Source organism: Sparus aurata, chromosome 12 (assembly GCF_900880675.1).
Source record: "Sparus aurata chromosome 12, fSpaAur1.1, whole genome shotgun sequence".
Classification (NCBI taxonomy): domain Eukaryota; kingdom Metazoa; phylum Chordata; class Actinopteri; order Spariformes; family Sparidae; genus Sparus; species Sparus aurata.
Window position 1 is genome coordinate 10,087,537 of NC_044198.1, and position 17,769 is coordinate 10,105,305.

Sequence of the window (17,769 nt, forward strand, 5' to 3'; positions counted from 1 at the left end):
TCTCCTGTGTCCTGTTGGGTCTTCAGTGTCTGCTGTAATTCTCTTACTTTGCCTGAGGTGAGAGCATTCTTCTCACCTGTTAGACTCAACTTTTTCAGGCATTTCTCATGTCTCTTCTTTTCCTCAAGAAGTGACCACAGTCTTGTCAGCTGGGCTCTTCAGTTACCAGCTTTCCTCTAACGCAGTAAATGCATATCAACATTGAGATTGATATAGATAAATTACCTCAAAACCACTACAAACAAGAGTTCTGTTCATTTGAACTCAAGCTGTGCTTGTTTTTTTTTTAAAAAGCACCTTGAATATCGAAGCGTTATCAGTACGCTGATAGTAAATTATTAATGAACAGATCAAACTATAAATGTCTCCTCTTTTGCGGTCATACAGCCATTCATTCCTTCAAAGGAGAAAGTGATTGCAGGAATAATTGATTTCAGTGCACACGGTGTGTAGAATAATGTCACATTCACACCTTATCACATGGATGAGCAGTCGAGAGGGGAAAAGTCAAGAGATATTGGTTACTTCTGACAGCGCTGATAACAGCTATTCGGCAAACAGAACTACAGAGGTGTCAACAAACCTGTGGACGAATGGATGAAAAGCTACAGTTACTTTTAAATAGAATCTAATATTCACATTTGTTCACTTAATCTGGCCCATTTAAAAAGATGTAAACATTTCACATGCCAACATAGAGCTACATAAAATTATGTAAGATAATTCAAAAGGACACACATTATGTTCACTGTCAGGTTCCTAATTTCATTTTGGGATTGAATAGGTTTATATGCTTAATGATCCAAAACCTACAGCACCGTATTTCCCCTCTGTCTGAAACATTTTTATCTCATGTCTCTTTAATGCCCCCCTCCCAAATACCCCGTGTCCTCTGATTGGTCAGCTCACGCATACCTGACGCTGTACTGCCAACTACAACGACAGAACATGCTCATTTAATCACTTTTTACATGCCAAACTAGCCATGGGGCATAAATTAAGCATATCTGTGACATGATGACACACTGTGATGTCACAAAGTTACAAAATTAAAAGCAAGACTACTGCGGAGCAGTGTTTTCTGTGGGAGAGAGGACTTCTCTTTGTGCGACTTTGACTTTTTTTACTTTCAAGATCTTTTACATTCACAAGAACTTTTATAAAATAATTAAGGGAAGGGAAAAAATTAAAAAGCATCATAGGTCTCTTGTAATTAATTTTCATTTTTCTGGTGAGACCACAAGCTAGCACCAGGGTCAGTCTTAGAATAGAAAGTAGCAGAAAAGCAAGCAATACATATGCCTGTTGCAAAGCATGTGGCAAGTTAATCCACAATACTGCTCAGTGAATATCGACAGGTACAGACGGATGGATGGACAGCTGTAGGCTCAGGAGGTAGAGCTGGTCATCCGTTAATTGGAGGGTTGATCTGCATGTTGAAGTGTCCTTGAGCAAGATACTGAACCCCAAATTGCTCCAGATGGCTGTCCCCATTGGAGTGTGAGTGGATGAGTTGATTGGTGGATGGATGGATGTACACATCACAAATGTATCCCAAGAATTAGCTCATGATTCCCTCACACACGTCTTCATGAATTCCCTTACTGTATACATACTGTGCTATATTGTACTGTAGCCTGGAGGTACATCTACTCCATTTTGCTTATCCTCAAGTTGCACTTAAATATATATTATGCTTGTGTCTGAGGAAATTCTTGTTATGTGTTAAAGAAAGCACTTATATCCGTCAGAATGAAAAAATAAGTGTGCATGTTTCTAATATGCAGACTTAAATGTGGCAGCTGCTGCTGTCAGGTAGCATGTTGGTCCACCAGTATGTTAATGGAATGTCTCCCAGATGTTAACTAGCAATGGGAGAAAAAGACCTTCAAGGAAGGCTGCCCCCTACTGTTGGAGGCAGCTCTGTCTGTGGGTGTGGGTGTGTGCGTGCGTGCGTGCGTGCAAGTACGTGTGTGTAGAAAAGGGTATGGGCTAGTATAAGCGTTGGAGGGGTGAGTGAGTGATATGCATATTCATTAACGGGTTTATCCATTTCGCTCCTTTCATCCCCCGTTTGCTTTGATCGAAAGTTTGAGGAGACAAACTCTTTTATTGCCTGGTGAGAAGCAAGAATGCTACGGGGGCTGAATGGAGAGCTGTCTAAGGATGTAAAATGCAGCAGAGGCAAGCAGATATACACACAAGTTGACACACACACACTGACCCACTAGAACACACATAAATTGGCAGACAAATAGGCAGATTGACAGACTGTCTCAAAAGCAGGCGAACACATGAATAGAGCAAAAAGAAAAGGGGGAATACAAGAAGAGAAGCTCACATTTCACAACTTCCTGCAATTTAAGGTTCTGATCCATAGTTAGAGGACATGTCATGAGGTATGGCATTAGAGAGTGGTTTAATATCAGCATGTCCTCGCTGTATTAAAAATGTACAAAGAAAGCACAAGAGTTCTTTCGGATTACCGAAATAATTACACACCAAGTCCCCCTCCGAGCCAGATCTTCCAGCTCTGGGCGCACAGAGGAAACCGTCGCAAAATGCAGATCTCTGAATGCATGTGAGGCTGCTTAATTGGGGCCAAATCTTAACAAAATCTTGTCATGTTTTTACAGCCTTAGGTGCGTGTAGATAAAAGCACACAGCAAGTGGCATATCTAACTAAAGAGAGAACGAGGGGTAGAAGGAGGGGAAAGCGTGGGAGCCGTGCCATCGCGAGGAGAGGAGCACTGGCTTTCTCATGTCTTTGCTGCCGTTTGGAGGCTTGTTGCGCACAAAGCTCTCGCCTGCATTTATTTCGGAGGTCTGTAAACTGTCTCTGAAAAGCATGTAGACAGAAACCGCTTTCTCAAATCTCCTATTTATTTTGTACCCTCCTTACTACTGTTGAGGTTCAAAAGTAACTTATCAAATCCAATCTAGCAAATTGGCTTGTTACATTTTGAATCCAGTTATTGATGTTAGTTTTATTGATTTAAACAATTTTGGTTGCAACCTGAAAAATCCGTTGAGCAGTATGAGTTGTGAAATATTGATAAAATATGTCTGACACAGTCATCACAGGTTTATCCTTCTTAGGCTTCCACAGCTATTGCTGGAGCATTACTTGTAGATAAATTAATGAACGTGTATCTATGAGACTGACATCAAAAGGTCAGTTAAATATACAGGAATCACACTGGAAATCACCTCTCTGATTCTTGCTGGACCATCCACTTGCAATTACACAGTCAGTGCGTTTACATGCCAGCTTAGTCAGATTACAGCCATAGTTCGACTATGCTGCTCAGTCGGACAACTGCAATTATCCGAGTATACATGCCAGTGAGAAAATCGTATTACTAGCCGAAAGCATGTCATACCCCGGTACGCTAGGTGGCGCTGTACCCATCTCAACTAGTGGTAACAGAGTTACCTCCGGCTGACCTCTTTACGTCACCAGCTGCCTCGGCATTCAAGAAAGATGGCGTACGAAGAGCGAGACGAAGCTACATCTTGTACACTTCGTATATGGTGTGCATGATAATTACACAGACTAGGGGCACTCTGGCGCTCTTTCTGGCCGTGATTTCAGAGGAAAGCCGCCGCCGCCGCCGCCCATCTACTTCCAGCTCACGGCCCCGGGCAAAAATCGCGCGCCTGCGCAGAACGCAAAATCCGATCCGATCCGCTGGAAACGTATACATGCAGGAGTAATGCGACTTTCAATCGAATAATCTACGTGGTGTAATTCGACTATGAGAAATCCGATCCGGTCCGATTTTAGTCAGACAAGGTGTATACATGCATCTTAAAAATCCGATCATTGTCAGGCTAACGCAAGTAATTCGGTTTTCTTGAGTTTCATGTAAACGCACTGAGTGATGTTAGAGAGTAGATTTAGTAGAATTGAGGAGTCAATGGAGAGAAAATTAATTGCCAACTATTTTAACCATTTTTCAAGCGATGTCAATGGCGATGTCAAATACTTGCTGGTTCCAGTGTCTTCAATACAGGGATAAGCTGCTTTTCTTTGTCATTTATGATAATAAAGCGTGAAGAGTAAAGAATCTTTGGGTTCTGGACTGTTGGTTGGACAAAAAGAGGCGATTTGAACATCACTTTTGCCTCTAGGAAACAATCAATAATCAATCTGTTGTCAACTATTAAACAAATTACATCTACTTTCATATTAGTTTAATGGGTTTGAGTAATTTTCTTTAGCATAGAAGTCAAACTTCCCTTTATCCACTTTCTTAAATGTGAACATCTGTTGGTTTCTTTACCACTGACAGCAAACTGAAAATTTCGGACATGGATGACTTCTTATTGGACTTGGAAACTTGGACTGATTTCCAACTTCATTTCATTTTATCAACACAACAACTAATAGATGAATCGAGAAAATAATCAAGAGATTAATCAACAATAAAAATCATTACTTGTAGCCTTTTTGGAGAGTGCAGGTTCTTATGCTAACAATCCATCTTTGGCCGAGTTTGGACACCTGCTTGCAGCGATCACATGAACCAGACCGCAGCCAAAAGTTTCAACTGTCAGATTAATTAATTGGGTAATAAGGTAAAGTAATGCTTGTCCTTCCAACAAGAGATAGTGATTGCCATTGCCAGCTAGAGGTAAGAACCCTGATACATTTAGTCTTAACACTGCCAAAGAAAAAAGCTTAAGAACCCAACCCTCAAGATACTGTTAAGTTTTCAAGGCGAGAAGTCACTGACTCTACCTCTATACCTCCCTACTCCTCTATCCCCCCATTCTCCACACCGGCTTCCAATTTGTAGCCCTTTGTGTACGTTACAGCAGCAAGATTCCCCGCCCTCCTCTGATCAGGCCCACGCTCGGACATCTGTCGGAGGATGTTTACCCAGGCAGTAAGTATGTTAGGGGAAATATTATCCTAGTTTTACCTTACCTTTCTTCTGTCTGAAGCATAAACACCAGCATTTGGGAGGTGGGGATGGGAGAGGAGAGGAGAGGCGAGGAGGAGGAAAAAAAAGGAGTGTAGAAGAGAAGGTAAGTGGACCTGAGAGAGTAGAAGTGAAGGATGAGGGGGGAGAGGGAAGGGTGAGGAGACATCAACAGAGAGAGGTTGAGCAAGGGAGGAAAGGAGAAGTAAATGGGTTGGAAAAGATATATTGGGGGATAAAGAGGGAATCTTGAGAAAGAAAGCTGTAAGATGGAGAAGAGACAGAAAAAAGTAAAGAATGTGAATGTGGAGGAAAGGTTCAGAAGTATATATAGGCACAGAAATACACTTTTACTTTTAACACTTTTCTAGCTAACTTTAAGAGAGTTGATCAACCCTGACATCACTTCTCAATCAATTTTTACCTCTCAGTTCCTTGAGAATCACTTTAAAATGTCACCACCCGTCTTTTTCTCAGTCATCACAGACCCCTTAACAAGATGTAAGTACCATCCTCCAATTTAAAGACTTTTTTATTTCTCAAGGTCAGAATAGTAACTTTTGTTCTTACCATACTGATAAATTCTTCTCTGTGGCAAAACATGTCTTAATAAGATGTAAAATTTCATTGTCAGACAAGTCTTGACAGCTTTTTATAGTCTGTTAAAACAATGTATATATGGTTTACATGCTATCTGTATTGGTGCTTGACATACAGGCAGCCACAGACTGGCACACAGATGCTTACCATGCACACAGGCACACAAACACAAGTCTGCCTTTTTCTCGTTATCTCTTTGCCTATATCTCTCTCGCTCTCACACACTCACACACACACACACACACACATACAGGCCTCTTCCCGTCTGGTGTTGCTTCCAGCCTAAAACCAAACCATGTGTGGGAGCTATCCTGTGCTGGCCTAAACTGTATGCCCTCTTGGTGCTGCGTCCCTCCACTAGAAGGGCTGGAAAGACATTCATTCCCCGTCTCCCTGTTTCCATGTCTTTGGGCTTTTAGCCTTTCTGTGTGCTTTTGACAGCAACTGTCTTTTCTCCTTCTTGCCTTTCTGTCCTTTTTTCCCCACTTTTCATCTTTTGCCTATGTTAATCACCATGGTCTCCCACCCTCTGCCTGCCTGCCCTCATCTGCTTGCTTGCTTGCGTCGTCTGCCTGTCTGTCTAGCAGACTCCCTTGAACTCTTTCTGTCACTCTTTCTATTTGCAACCCCCCAGCAACCTCCCATCTCTCCCTCCCGCTCCACCACCAACTAGGCATGAAAACGGTGCTCCATTAGGAGTGCCTGGGCTAAGCCCAGTCTGACACACACTGCTTTGATCAGCCGTGAGCTGGGCTAAACACCCCGCTAAACTCCCAGTCTGGGGGGGGGGTGCTGAGGGAGAGTGAAAAGTAGCGAGAGTTAGCGAGGGATGGGAAGATCAAAACAGAGAAATGAGATGGAGATGGAGACACAATGTAAGAGAAACACACAGACTGGAGCAAGGAGCTCATTTTCCCAAGCTGTCCCCCACCACTTTTGTGTTTTATCACATTTTCCTACACGTGTCTTTTCATCGCTTGGTTTTTCATTCATGGTAGCACATGAAATCCATCACTAACTACCTCTGCAGGTGCACAAAACAGAGACTCAATGAACCATGAAAATGAAAGAACTAATGTGAAAATCAGATCAGATGTCTGAATATGAAGAAGTCCGCAAACAAGTATTTGCAGCATCTTTCTCAGAGGGCAACTGTCTTGTTGGTTAAATAAATATTAAATAAACTCCAACCCACTTACACATGTTGACTAGGAGAAAGACAGTGAGAGATCAAGAGACAACCCCAGAGAGAGAAGATATAACTGACAACATTAGAAAAAAGAAAAAAAAAAAGAGCCAGAGCTTTCCACATTCAGACAGGCAGATACCAAACCAGCAGCAGCAAAAGGACAAAAAGCTCCCGTCTCTTTCTCCTAAGGAGAGAAGAGAAAAGGGATTTCCGCTCGGTGCTAATCAATCAGGCCGTGATAATGGCTCCCATGCCTAGCTGTCGACTGGAGGGGTCAAGGCATCCCGTGACCCAGTGCCCAAGGCCCAGGGGCCAAAGCCCCTCTCAGAATAGCACCCCAGGACGGACTCCCCGGGCTAATTGTCCAAGCCAGTGTCAGCCTTTTCAATGCCCCCCCCTCCCTTACCCTCCCCTCCTTCCACTTTCTCCTTCATTCCTCTCTTTCTTCTCCCTTTCCCTCCCCACCCTCCCCTCCCTCCTCACAACTCTGCGATCCTCTCTCTTGCTACGCAACTGTGGAATCTACTATGAACACCCGCATGTACCAGCGTGGGGGAGAAAATGAGATAGAGTGAGGAGTTGGATGAAAAATAGAGCATGTAGAGCTACGGATGGAGACGGGAAAAAAGTTCATGCAAAGACAGAGATAGCAAAGGATTGTAAGAACTGGGAGAGTGTGTCAGAAAGGGAGAGAGACCAGCGGCGGCAAACAAAAACGAGCAGGGAGGGAAGGATGAGAGAGTCAGTAAGACAGAGAGGGACAAACAGATACAGAGACAATTGGACAGCAGAGATTAGGAGGAGGAGAGGCAGCGACTGTCCGCCGTCCCCCCCCCTCTGCCGCCGCCGAGACATCACTCATATCACTGGAGAAAGAGTGCCGTGTTCTATCCTCTTCCATCTGCATATCAATGGTTTTCTATTAATCACAGCCCGGGCAGCATGTGTCTCGTGGAATCGGCTCTATCAGTCCGGCTGACCACCACAATGCAGCCGGCATACACAACACCAAAAGACAGAGGGGACATACACGCACAGGAAAGAACAAGAGTCCGAAGCAAGCCCCACTCCAGCTCCGTGCAATGGCATTCCTCTCATTCCAAGCGCACCCTGCTAATTAACAGCGTTAGATCCCACAGACAGAGGGACAGATTGATGGAGAGGTATCCCGATGTTGCACTACAGCACCACATCTCCGCTCTCCTCTGTCACCTTCCCTTCTTTTTTTTCTCTCCTCCTTTCATCCAACTCTCTGTCCCTCTCTCAGTCCCCGTCAGGTCCCCGGTCAGACGGCGATGAAGATGAGTAAAGTCCCCCCATTGCAAACAAAATAAGAAAAAATATGAAAATCAATTGGCTACTCACTGGGAACCTCCTCTTTTTCTGTATTTCTTTTTTTTCCTGATCTGTCACTCTTTATCCTCTTCTGCACTGTAGCGAGGGGAGAGTGTCTATCCCGGCGTGTGTGCTGTGTCAGTCCGATAGAGGAAAGTTGCCGTCTGCGTGCATGAGCATGTGTGTGTGCACGCGTGAAGGAGAGGGAGAGAGAGAGAGAACGTGTGCGTCTGTCTCTGTGTCTCACACTGCTCTGAGTGAGAGAGCAGAGGCTGTTTTAAACAGCCTGCTCTCTCCCCATGTGACCAGCCCAGCCACAGGCAGGAATACATTACAGACACACACATACACACACTCACACACACACGCACTCTCTATCTCTCTTCCCCCCTCTCTCTCTCTTGCTTATACACACACACACACACACCGTGTCCACAGTGCACCCCCTAGCCACCGCTCAGGGTAGTGGAGGGAACAGCCCACACACACATGAAATGCACACGCACGCACACACACACAGAAATACAGGACAGGAGTGATTTGAGCTCACAAACAAACATTAACACCATGTATGGTCACAGTGTTGATGTCTTATGTCAAACTTAAAGAGCATCCCAGGGGACACAACATCAAAATAAATAATTCTAACACAATTAGAGACAGTTCAGCCAATTAAACGTTTTTTCAATGTTTCTGACTTTTCCGTCTCTGCCGTGGTTGTGCTTCACACCTGGAAGCACTGACCTTTTCAGTAATGGAAACCTTTTAAAGCTGACCTTCTGTTGCAAGGCTGATACAATTGCATTACAGCTATTACACCTTAAGGAACAACTATGAAAAACACTGCAGATGAAGTGTTTCAGGTGAAATATATGTACGAAGAAATACATTTTTTCAAAAAGCCTTGTGTATTCACATATATCTAAAGAGGATACACAACATGACAGCGTGGATTGGGAAGATGATAGATTGTGTCCAGAGAAAATATTTTGGGGGATGTATTGATAGATTGCCACGGCTACAAAACACCACAGATGCATCATTATTCTTTCTAACAAATGAAGCCGGTACAGCTTTCAGACTGCATGCGCGATAAATTGTTGATCAGGTCCGAACACATTTATCACTTAATGTTCAGGAGACTTTCAGCACCATATTGCTGCTCTTATGGACCTTGAGGTGAAATAAATGGCTACTGAAAGTCGTTTATTATCAGAATAATACCCAAGAGGGCAGTCCGTACTGTGATTACAAGCACCATTCGCAACACCAGTTTAACACAGTACCTCCACATCCAGGCCTGAGGCGTGCGTGTGCCACAGCTCGTATAAAGCTATTTGACTCAGTGTTTTAATCTGAACTGGCTATTCTGGTTTCTTGCAATCTTTCTCTTATTTTAGTGATTTTGGCCACCATTCCTATGGGTAATAATAACATGTCTTACAAACATTCTTGCAGAGATCTGGGTCAGGTCTCAGATGGGGCAGAAACCATGAGCGGTCACACAATCATGCAGATTTTAAAACAAGCTCAGAGGTTAGCCAGACTTTTTGGAACACAGGATGATCATTAAAGTTATTACCCAAAACTATCTGTTGTGAACGCCCAAGACAGTTTATACAATAATTTCCATGCGTCCCATAGTTGAGAACACAAAGTTATTCCTGGTCAATAAGGGATTATTGATGACAGATTTACCTCCAAATTATGTGGTTTAATAATCTGGTTAAACTTTTGACTTGTTTACGGCCTGAGTAATCAATTTGGCTTCTCAGATCCAGGCAATTACTTTGGAGAGTAAAATGTGGGGCTGGGACTAATCCTCAAACACTTTTAAGTAAATCCATTACAAGGGCTGCAGGGTTTGGGAAAAAAATGTGCAATTGTTTTGACAAATATTACAAATTTGATATGATTTCTAATATCAGATTAGGTCATTGGATTTCTTGGAATAATCATTTTTACCACACAATTTTAATTGTTCCTGTCATGATGATGTGGAATTTGACCCAAAAAATATGTTTTCTCTCATCAGGAGAACATCTGTAGGCCAGCTGCAGCTTCTTGTGATCAGTATAATTTACTTGGCCATGTTATGATTTCGATAGTATTTCATTAAATTGTGCTGCCCTATCACTTACAAAATATTCTTACATACTACACACAGCACACTGTGTTTTGTACATCGAGATGCTTCGCCAGCAATGAGTCTCGCCAGTTGAATGTGCCTGATGTGTGCACCTCCCTTGTGCCGTGCCTTTTTCTCACAGTTTTTTAAAGTTGATATGTCTGCTTTTGGTGCAAGGCATGATGTCTCACTGCTTTTCCCATTCAAGCTGCTGTAAGCGATGTAGTCATTTTAGCTAACTTCCTGTCCTCCCTCCGGTCTATGTCACCACACTTGCACAACTCCTTTCTCTTAGCTACTTTCTATTTCTTCAAGTGTTTTTCATCGCTTTGCCTGGTAAGTTGTCACAAAGAATGACAGGATTGGCAGCTTTTCCTGTTACATCATTGCTGGTTTAGATACCAGAACTGGTGGATCTCTGCTTTTTTTCCCTGAGCAGACAGGACCGCCTCTTTATGGAGTTCTCTGTCCTGATTGGATAAAGTAGGCAGGAATAATGGAAATTGTACTTTCTCCTGGCTAGGAGAGACAAGGGCTACTGAACAAACACTCTATTAGAGTGATTACTTTTGGAATACAGAGCTGTTCAACACTCATATTAATTAGAAAATAATGTGTACAACAGCTTTATTAACAGTACATGTATTTCAAGCTGGAAAAAAGCTTCAAACAATAGCATGAGGTCAATGCAACAGCCTCTCAGCCATAAATCACCCATTCTAATGTAACGCATCCAGTCAACACAGAGCAGACCAGATACAAATTATGTTAACGTTAGCATTTAACGTACCAGTAAATCAATGTGATTGCCATTTGAGGTGAAGGCTGGTAAAGAATGTGCATTTATTATGGCTATAAGTAGGGATGTCCTGATCTGATCCGCAGTATCAGGATTAGGGCCGATATGGGCATTTTTTCACTGATCGGAATCGGAAATATTGAACGTCGCCCCAAGCCCTATTTATTTCTTTTTTTTTACGTCAGAGCACAACTTGTGGCAGAACGCAGACCGAAGCAACACTCATGGATACTCTCACAAGGAAAGAGAAATGTCCTCGAGGCAGCGACATGGCAAAAAAAATTACAGAAGAGGTAAATTAATCGCTCTGGATAATCAGCCCATCTCCATGGTAGAGGATCAGGGTTTTCTTCGTCACCTGGAGTTTTTGAATCCCTGGTATGCTCTACCATCTCGGCATTACATTACATTTACTCCATTTTCGAGTTACAACGTACCGGTATGCCCACCATATAAAAAAGGCAATCGAGGAGATGCTGAACGCATGTGAAATAGGCAAGCAACGCGTCAGCGTCATTTGATGTGACAACATGAGGAATATGAAAAATAGCAATGGATGATATGGAGGTACCAAGCGTGGGCTGTGTCGCGCACACATTTCAGCTGGCTGTACTGAAGGGTCTGCTGTCACAGTGCAGCATCAAACACTCACCTTATAACGCAAGGAAGGTGGTAGGCCAATGTTGGAATAGCATATGCAGAATAAGAAAGAGCCAAATGAAAGTATATACTTTGTTTCAACAAAATAAAATAACCTATTAAGGAACAGCTTGGATGCAGGGTTTGCTTTTTTTAATGCAGCTGTATTATCTAGGAAAATATTAGTAAAGGCTAAGTATCAGATCAGGACTCAGTGTCGGCAGAAACTAAATATTAAAAGGACTCGGATCGGTATCGGGGTAAAAAAAAAACCTGAGTGGGACAGCTATAAACTATGACTAGTTAAGAACTGATATCATTATGTTACTATAATGACAATGATACACACACACAAACTACCGTCCTCACATCGATGCATGAAATACCCCAAAAATAAAATATAAGGGAGTGTGGTAGCAGTTGGAGTCTAAATTGTACCAATCCAATGCAGCAGGTAATTGAGTTTATTTTGAACGCGGTGAGTACGGTCAGCAGGTGTTGGACAAGTCTTCAACAAAATAAAGAAATATAGCCTGTCTTTATTAGACATAATTTAATTAGGGCTGAAACGATTCATCGAGTTACTCGATTAACTCGATTATAAAAATTCCTCGAGGCAAAAACTCTGCCTCGAAGCCTCGTTAAATTCCTATGACGCGCACTATACGCGCAGGGATCTGATTGTTCCACACGGACCGTTGTTCAGGAAGCACACCAGCGCGTCATACATTTTGAATTTAGCTGGCTGGCACAATTTAGCTCTGTATTTGTAGTGATGTCGTGATGCGGTTTGACTAGATATGATGTTTAGCTTTGATGTTTTTAACCTCTTCAACCCGAGCTGCGCATGTTGCATTATATATGCGAGCATGCTAACCATGTAGCAACATATTAATGCAGCACACCAACTTAACGGGAAGAAGTTCAGCTAAACGCTCATGATAATCATTTTCACCTAATTGAAACTCAATTCCGACACCAAGCAACTAAAGGAGCACGTAGAAAAAACACGCTAATGGCGCATGTCCGAAAAATCGGCGTTAGCGATTACGCTACTTCATGGTAATGCTACATACAGCATGTCATATGAAAGCTGGGACTCTAATTATCCGATTACTCGATTAATCGATCGATAAAGTGCTAGATTAATCGATTACAAAAAGAATCGATAGCTGCAGCCCTAATATAATGTCATCATAACCAATAGAAAAACTATAACAAAAGCTTGATTTATTCATTTTATGAAAAATAATATGCTTATGATTATCACATGCATCTTTAAAAATCAATTTCCATAAAAAGAACTGCATAATGTGCTTCATACTTCAATGAAACATTCCATCAGATTAATAAGCCTGCTTTGCCATTAAATTTTCTAATAAACTGAACGCAGTATGTCCCTCCCTATCACAACAGATTACTACTAATTAAAGCACCTTTATTTAGTTACAATTGTATGTAGTTGCACACTTGTATCCTAGGCTTTAAAAAAAACTTTGTGTGAAATAATGTTGGCACAATATTGATTAATGCAGTGTTCTTCAACTTCGGTCCTCAGGACCCATGCCTTGCATGTTTTAGCCCTTGTACACACATACACAGGTATTTCTTAAAAGTACTGATATTACAGCCTTTTGAGAACGCCTACCAGGGTGAAGATATTCTTAAACGCCATTTTCAGTGTTTAAGTGTAGACAGGGTTTTTTTAAGCTTGTTTCCTTTAGCAGGTTTGGCAGGCTTCTGATTGGCTAATGTGACCTTATGGTAGAGGTTATATTGCCACCTGTTGCTTTGGCGTGTGCTTGACAGCCTTTAATACAGCTGGTGTGTAATCACCAGGATTCTTTTTTCTTTTTTTTTTAAACCAGAGTAGGAACAAACAGCATTTTTAAGAAATGTCTGTGTATGTGTGGACAAGGTCTTAGCTGTCTTCTCCCTGCCCCAACATACCCGACTCGGATGATAAGCTCGCCATCAAGCTCTGCTGAAGCCTCATAACAACCTATTCACTTGAATCAGGTATGTTGGGGCAGGGAAACATTTAAAACATGCAGGGAAAGGCAGAGCGTCCACAAAGACCAGGATTGAAGAACACTGCAGGAGTCTATCACCCTTTACCTGTAGCTATATTCTGGACTGCTGTGCTTATTACAAGCACTGGGATTTCATAATCATACCACTAATTTTGATCCAGTCCACATAGGTATTTTAGTCATTCTAGTCTAGTCTGCAGCTGCATAAAGCTGTTTAATAAATCTTGGATTAAAAGGGGAGAGCAACTTACTGTGAAAAACAGACACAACCTTGATTCACACAGACAGACTTTTGCAAAAACAGCCTCACAGCCCCAAAATAACACAACGATATTCGATCATGCTTCACACTTAACGTTACTCACTTAAAAAGAGAGACAACAACTCTGTTTTATTTGCCATGACTGCAACTGTTGTCTGGGCTCTATAACAGGGATAGAAGTGCACATGAGGTGAGAGTAGTATTCCTTTCACTCATTCGATTATTTCATCAGTAAAAGCACTTGGAATTAGACAACAAAAAACTGCTTACGGCTGGTAATCCACAGATAATGGTTGCCTTTTTTTCTTCTTTATTTTATTTATTTATTTATTTATTTTTTTGCTTTACTCCATAGAAATTTGCCACGTTTGTGTTCAACAAGTAGACTGACGTTAAGGAGAACGAGTTAGTCATGCCTCTCCAGTGTCACAAAACAGAAATGAGGATTTCAGGTTTCAATGAGGATCAGGTTTGAGGAGGAGGATAACAAGTAGGCCCACTGATAGATGTATACTTATACACATCATAGACTAATGAACACGGAGGGATGAGCAGGCAGCTAGGCAGGATTACAGTTCGTAAAAACACAAGCAGTCAAGGGAACGTCAAAGCGTGCACGGTTCAACGCCACAGACAGAGACAGTGTTACCAAAGCAGGCGAATAAAAACATGCAACACGTCCAAGTTAATATGGCGCAACAACAAAAGCATAATATTGCCACAAGCTAAAATGACAAAGCTGTAACTGTTAACTTACTCACCATTTGAATAACCGGGACTGGCAGAGGCAGCATACTTTCCCTCCAGTCTCTCCAGACTTCCAGCTCCACTGACAGGGCCTGAGTGTGAACCACGTTTGTGGAGCATATTTTCCTTCTTCAGTGTCGCCACATTGACGTTTCTTTAAGTACAGTTTTAAGTGGTGTCGTGACGACGCTTAGCTAATGGTCTGGTTTGGTTTTTCGGTGGGAAGACCAGTTGGTTTCAGTGTCAACATCGCCTGTTTTGGTCGCCGCAAACATGGCTGACATGTCACGAGGTCTTGTTTAAAAAACGGCCGGTTTTGTCGCCGCCAACACGGCAGGGGACGTCCCGAATTCTCGTCCAAAATATCCAATGGTTTCACGCTTAATAGGGATGAAACATCATGGACTCTCGTCCGAAATATCCGACGGTTTAACACCGGCTGTCCTTAGTTTGTCCTCTTAGCAAAGCAGCGACCTGGCACCTGCAGAAGGAAGGCTAATCGGCGCTAGCTAGCAATTCAGGTGTTAGCTTAGCTTCACCGGGGCTGACCTCGGTCTCTGAACTTGGGTGTCTTTCCCACATCCCGAAAATGTTTCCTGGTGTGCTGCAGCATAGAGCTAGACTTGGAGGAGGATACAAAAACAAGTTAAGATATTAAGTGGTTTTTGGTCAAAGTGAGCAAACCGCTTCTGTCCAATTAATAACAATACTGTACATCATTTCCTAATAGCGAGGAAGCCACGCCCCTCCCGGTGGACCCCATGGGACCTTATTTCAGAACAACTGGACAGAGAGACACAATAGTTTTTTGATGATGTCCATTTAAATGCACATTTTCCAAGTCAAGAGAGTCACAGTTTGTCCTAATTAAAGTAAAATATCATCTACTTTTGTGTTAAACTGCTCAGTGAGCACAACTCAACACACCTCACCAGAAGCAATATGGCTGCCAAACTTTGCTGTACCACAAAGGTGCTAAAAAGATAACACAACAGATGGCTGTGTAGTTTTAGATATCATTAGTTTCATGACAAACTGTGACTTTATTGACTTGGACTATCATTCTGACATACATCTTAAGTGTGAGTCGTGGCACAATTCAAACAGGATTAAACAATTATTTGACTCTTTCCATTCACTACCATATAATGATTTTCTGTACCAAGGTCCCACGATGGGGCAAACTGTAAGGGGTGTTACTATGGCACTCTATAACCTTTTTAACAACTGCACTGATATGAAACATGTTAGCCAACAATAAAAACATCAGATTTGAACACTTCTCTGCCTTGTCTTGTCATCTGATTTGATTTAGTCGTAAGAAATACCTATAGTACCTGCACCCACTGTTACAGGTGACCCAGAACACCACAAACAGATCATAATTGTCACCGACTCATTAACTGATTAGTCTAGCGCTGCCATATTCTGAATGTGAATTGAGGGTAACGGCAAAAGGCTTTTATAGCCTACATTTGCTGAGCTCGAGGTTACAGTTTTGCAGGTAACACAATTTACAGTTGCTCTGGAGAGCAACCCGGAATGGTGTCAGATAGACGTGAGTGACAGTAAATATAGTGCAGCAGCGCACCAAGGTGAGAGTTTTGCTCCTTTGATCCCAGACATGAAACTACAGCTCTGCCTCCAGGCCAAGCTGAAGTGGTTTGACTGATTTCAAATGCTCTCTGAGGTGAACATCAACAAATTATCATAGGTCCCACCTGACAGACTAAACACCTTCGCTCAATTTCAAAAGTATCTGCAGCCCAGCGCTACGATCCAAGGACTTATAGAGGGCATCAGATAAAAGTAGCCACCATCAGGGTCCATTTAGAGCAAGTGGGTCAGATAGTTAAAGACTAATCTCTAAATACCAGGCGGGCATCCGTGTGCCATATTTGGGCCTGAAAAGTAGGTTAAATGTCAGTTACACTGCTCTTGAGAAAACAAAGTCAGCATCATCAGTCATGCATTTTCAGAAATAACATTTTGTTCCTTCCATGAATTAATTTTTGTGGCCTTTTTCTTTTACTGCCTCATTCTAGTGCTCACACATCTCCCTGGTATTTCAGGAGGTTGCTGCTCTGTTAGCTGACCCTGACCGTCCTTCAGCTGATCAAAAATACAATTTTTAATATCACATTGTCATTAGAATAGATTAGAAAATAATTACAGCCTGTAACACAAGAGTTTTGTCAATTCAAATAGCATGTGCTGTACACGAAAAAAATAGTGGTGCATGTCCCCAAGGTTTTTCAAAGAGGGAAAAAAGTCTGGGAGTGAAATTTCATGGTAGAAAGCGAGGGCATCAAGGCTGAGCTGCATACACTCGCCTACAGCCAGGATCAGGATCTGACTTGTACTTGGATGAATGACCCATAGACACTTGAACTGCTGTTTGAAGTCCCAAATTGGGTTGAAAAAAATCCAAGCGCCATTTTCTTGCCAGAGGTAAATCTGTTATGATTATTAGTATTATCAATATTATTAGAAACATGAACCAGTTTAATGTTTTAAATGAGTTGTTTTGTCAAGTGGAATGAAGAAAGAATAACTGTAACTTTGACTCTGATTACATTTACATGGACACAAAATTACATTTTTGGCCTATATTCAAATATTCCAATATTCCTAATAAGCTGTTAACAGGGCTAAGAAAAATACATTTTCTACCAATACTCCCACTGACATTAAGCTGTGCATACTCTGATTAAGGAGCATAACTTCCATCCTTCATTTGTCCAACCACCTTCTTGAAATGGTCAGCGTTGTGATATTTACGCATTTCATTCTTGAAAGTGGCTGCATTTTCCCTCCAACAAGGAATACGGGCCTACAAGTCACAATAAAGCACCAAGGCACTCTCTTTTGAACAATTGACAATGCTTTTATTGTCAAAGCATGGTTATGTCAGACCTTAAAGCAAAGTCAACAGGCAAGATGCCGTGTGTCACAAACTCGTGTAAAAACCCCAACCGAGGTGCATGTCCAGTATGTGCTGTATGTCCAGAGAATTTGACAAACACAAGAATTCTACCTGCATATTCCACATGTCCTAATCAGAAAATGCTTAATTTTGAATAAGGCCTTATTAGGAACTTCCAAACAG

The 17,769-nt window shown here is 42.1% G+C and overlaps 1 protein-coding gene across 1 annotated transcript in view; it reads right to left on the bottom strand.

Moving 5' to 3' along the window:
- The window catches only part of cntfr (ciliary neurotrophic factor receptor), a 288,526-nt gene extending 273,208 nt beyond the window's left edge, over positions 1–15,318 (bottom strand). Inside the window, exon 1 of the mRNA XM_030436151.1 lies at positions 14,675–15,318. The gene's annotated coding sequence lies outside the window, so the exon portion shown is untranslated. The remainder of the gene's footprint in view (positions 1–14,674) is intronic.
- Between the last annotated feature and the right edge of the window lie 2,451 nt (positions 15,319–17,769).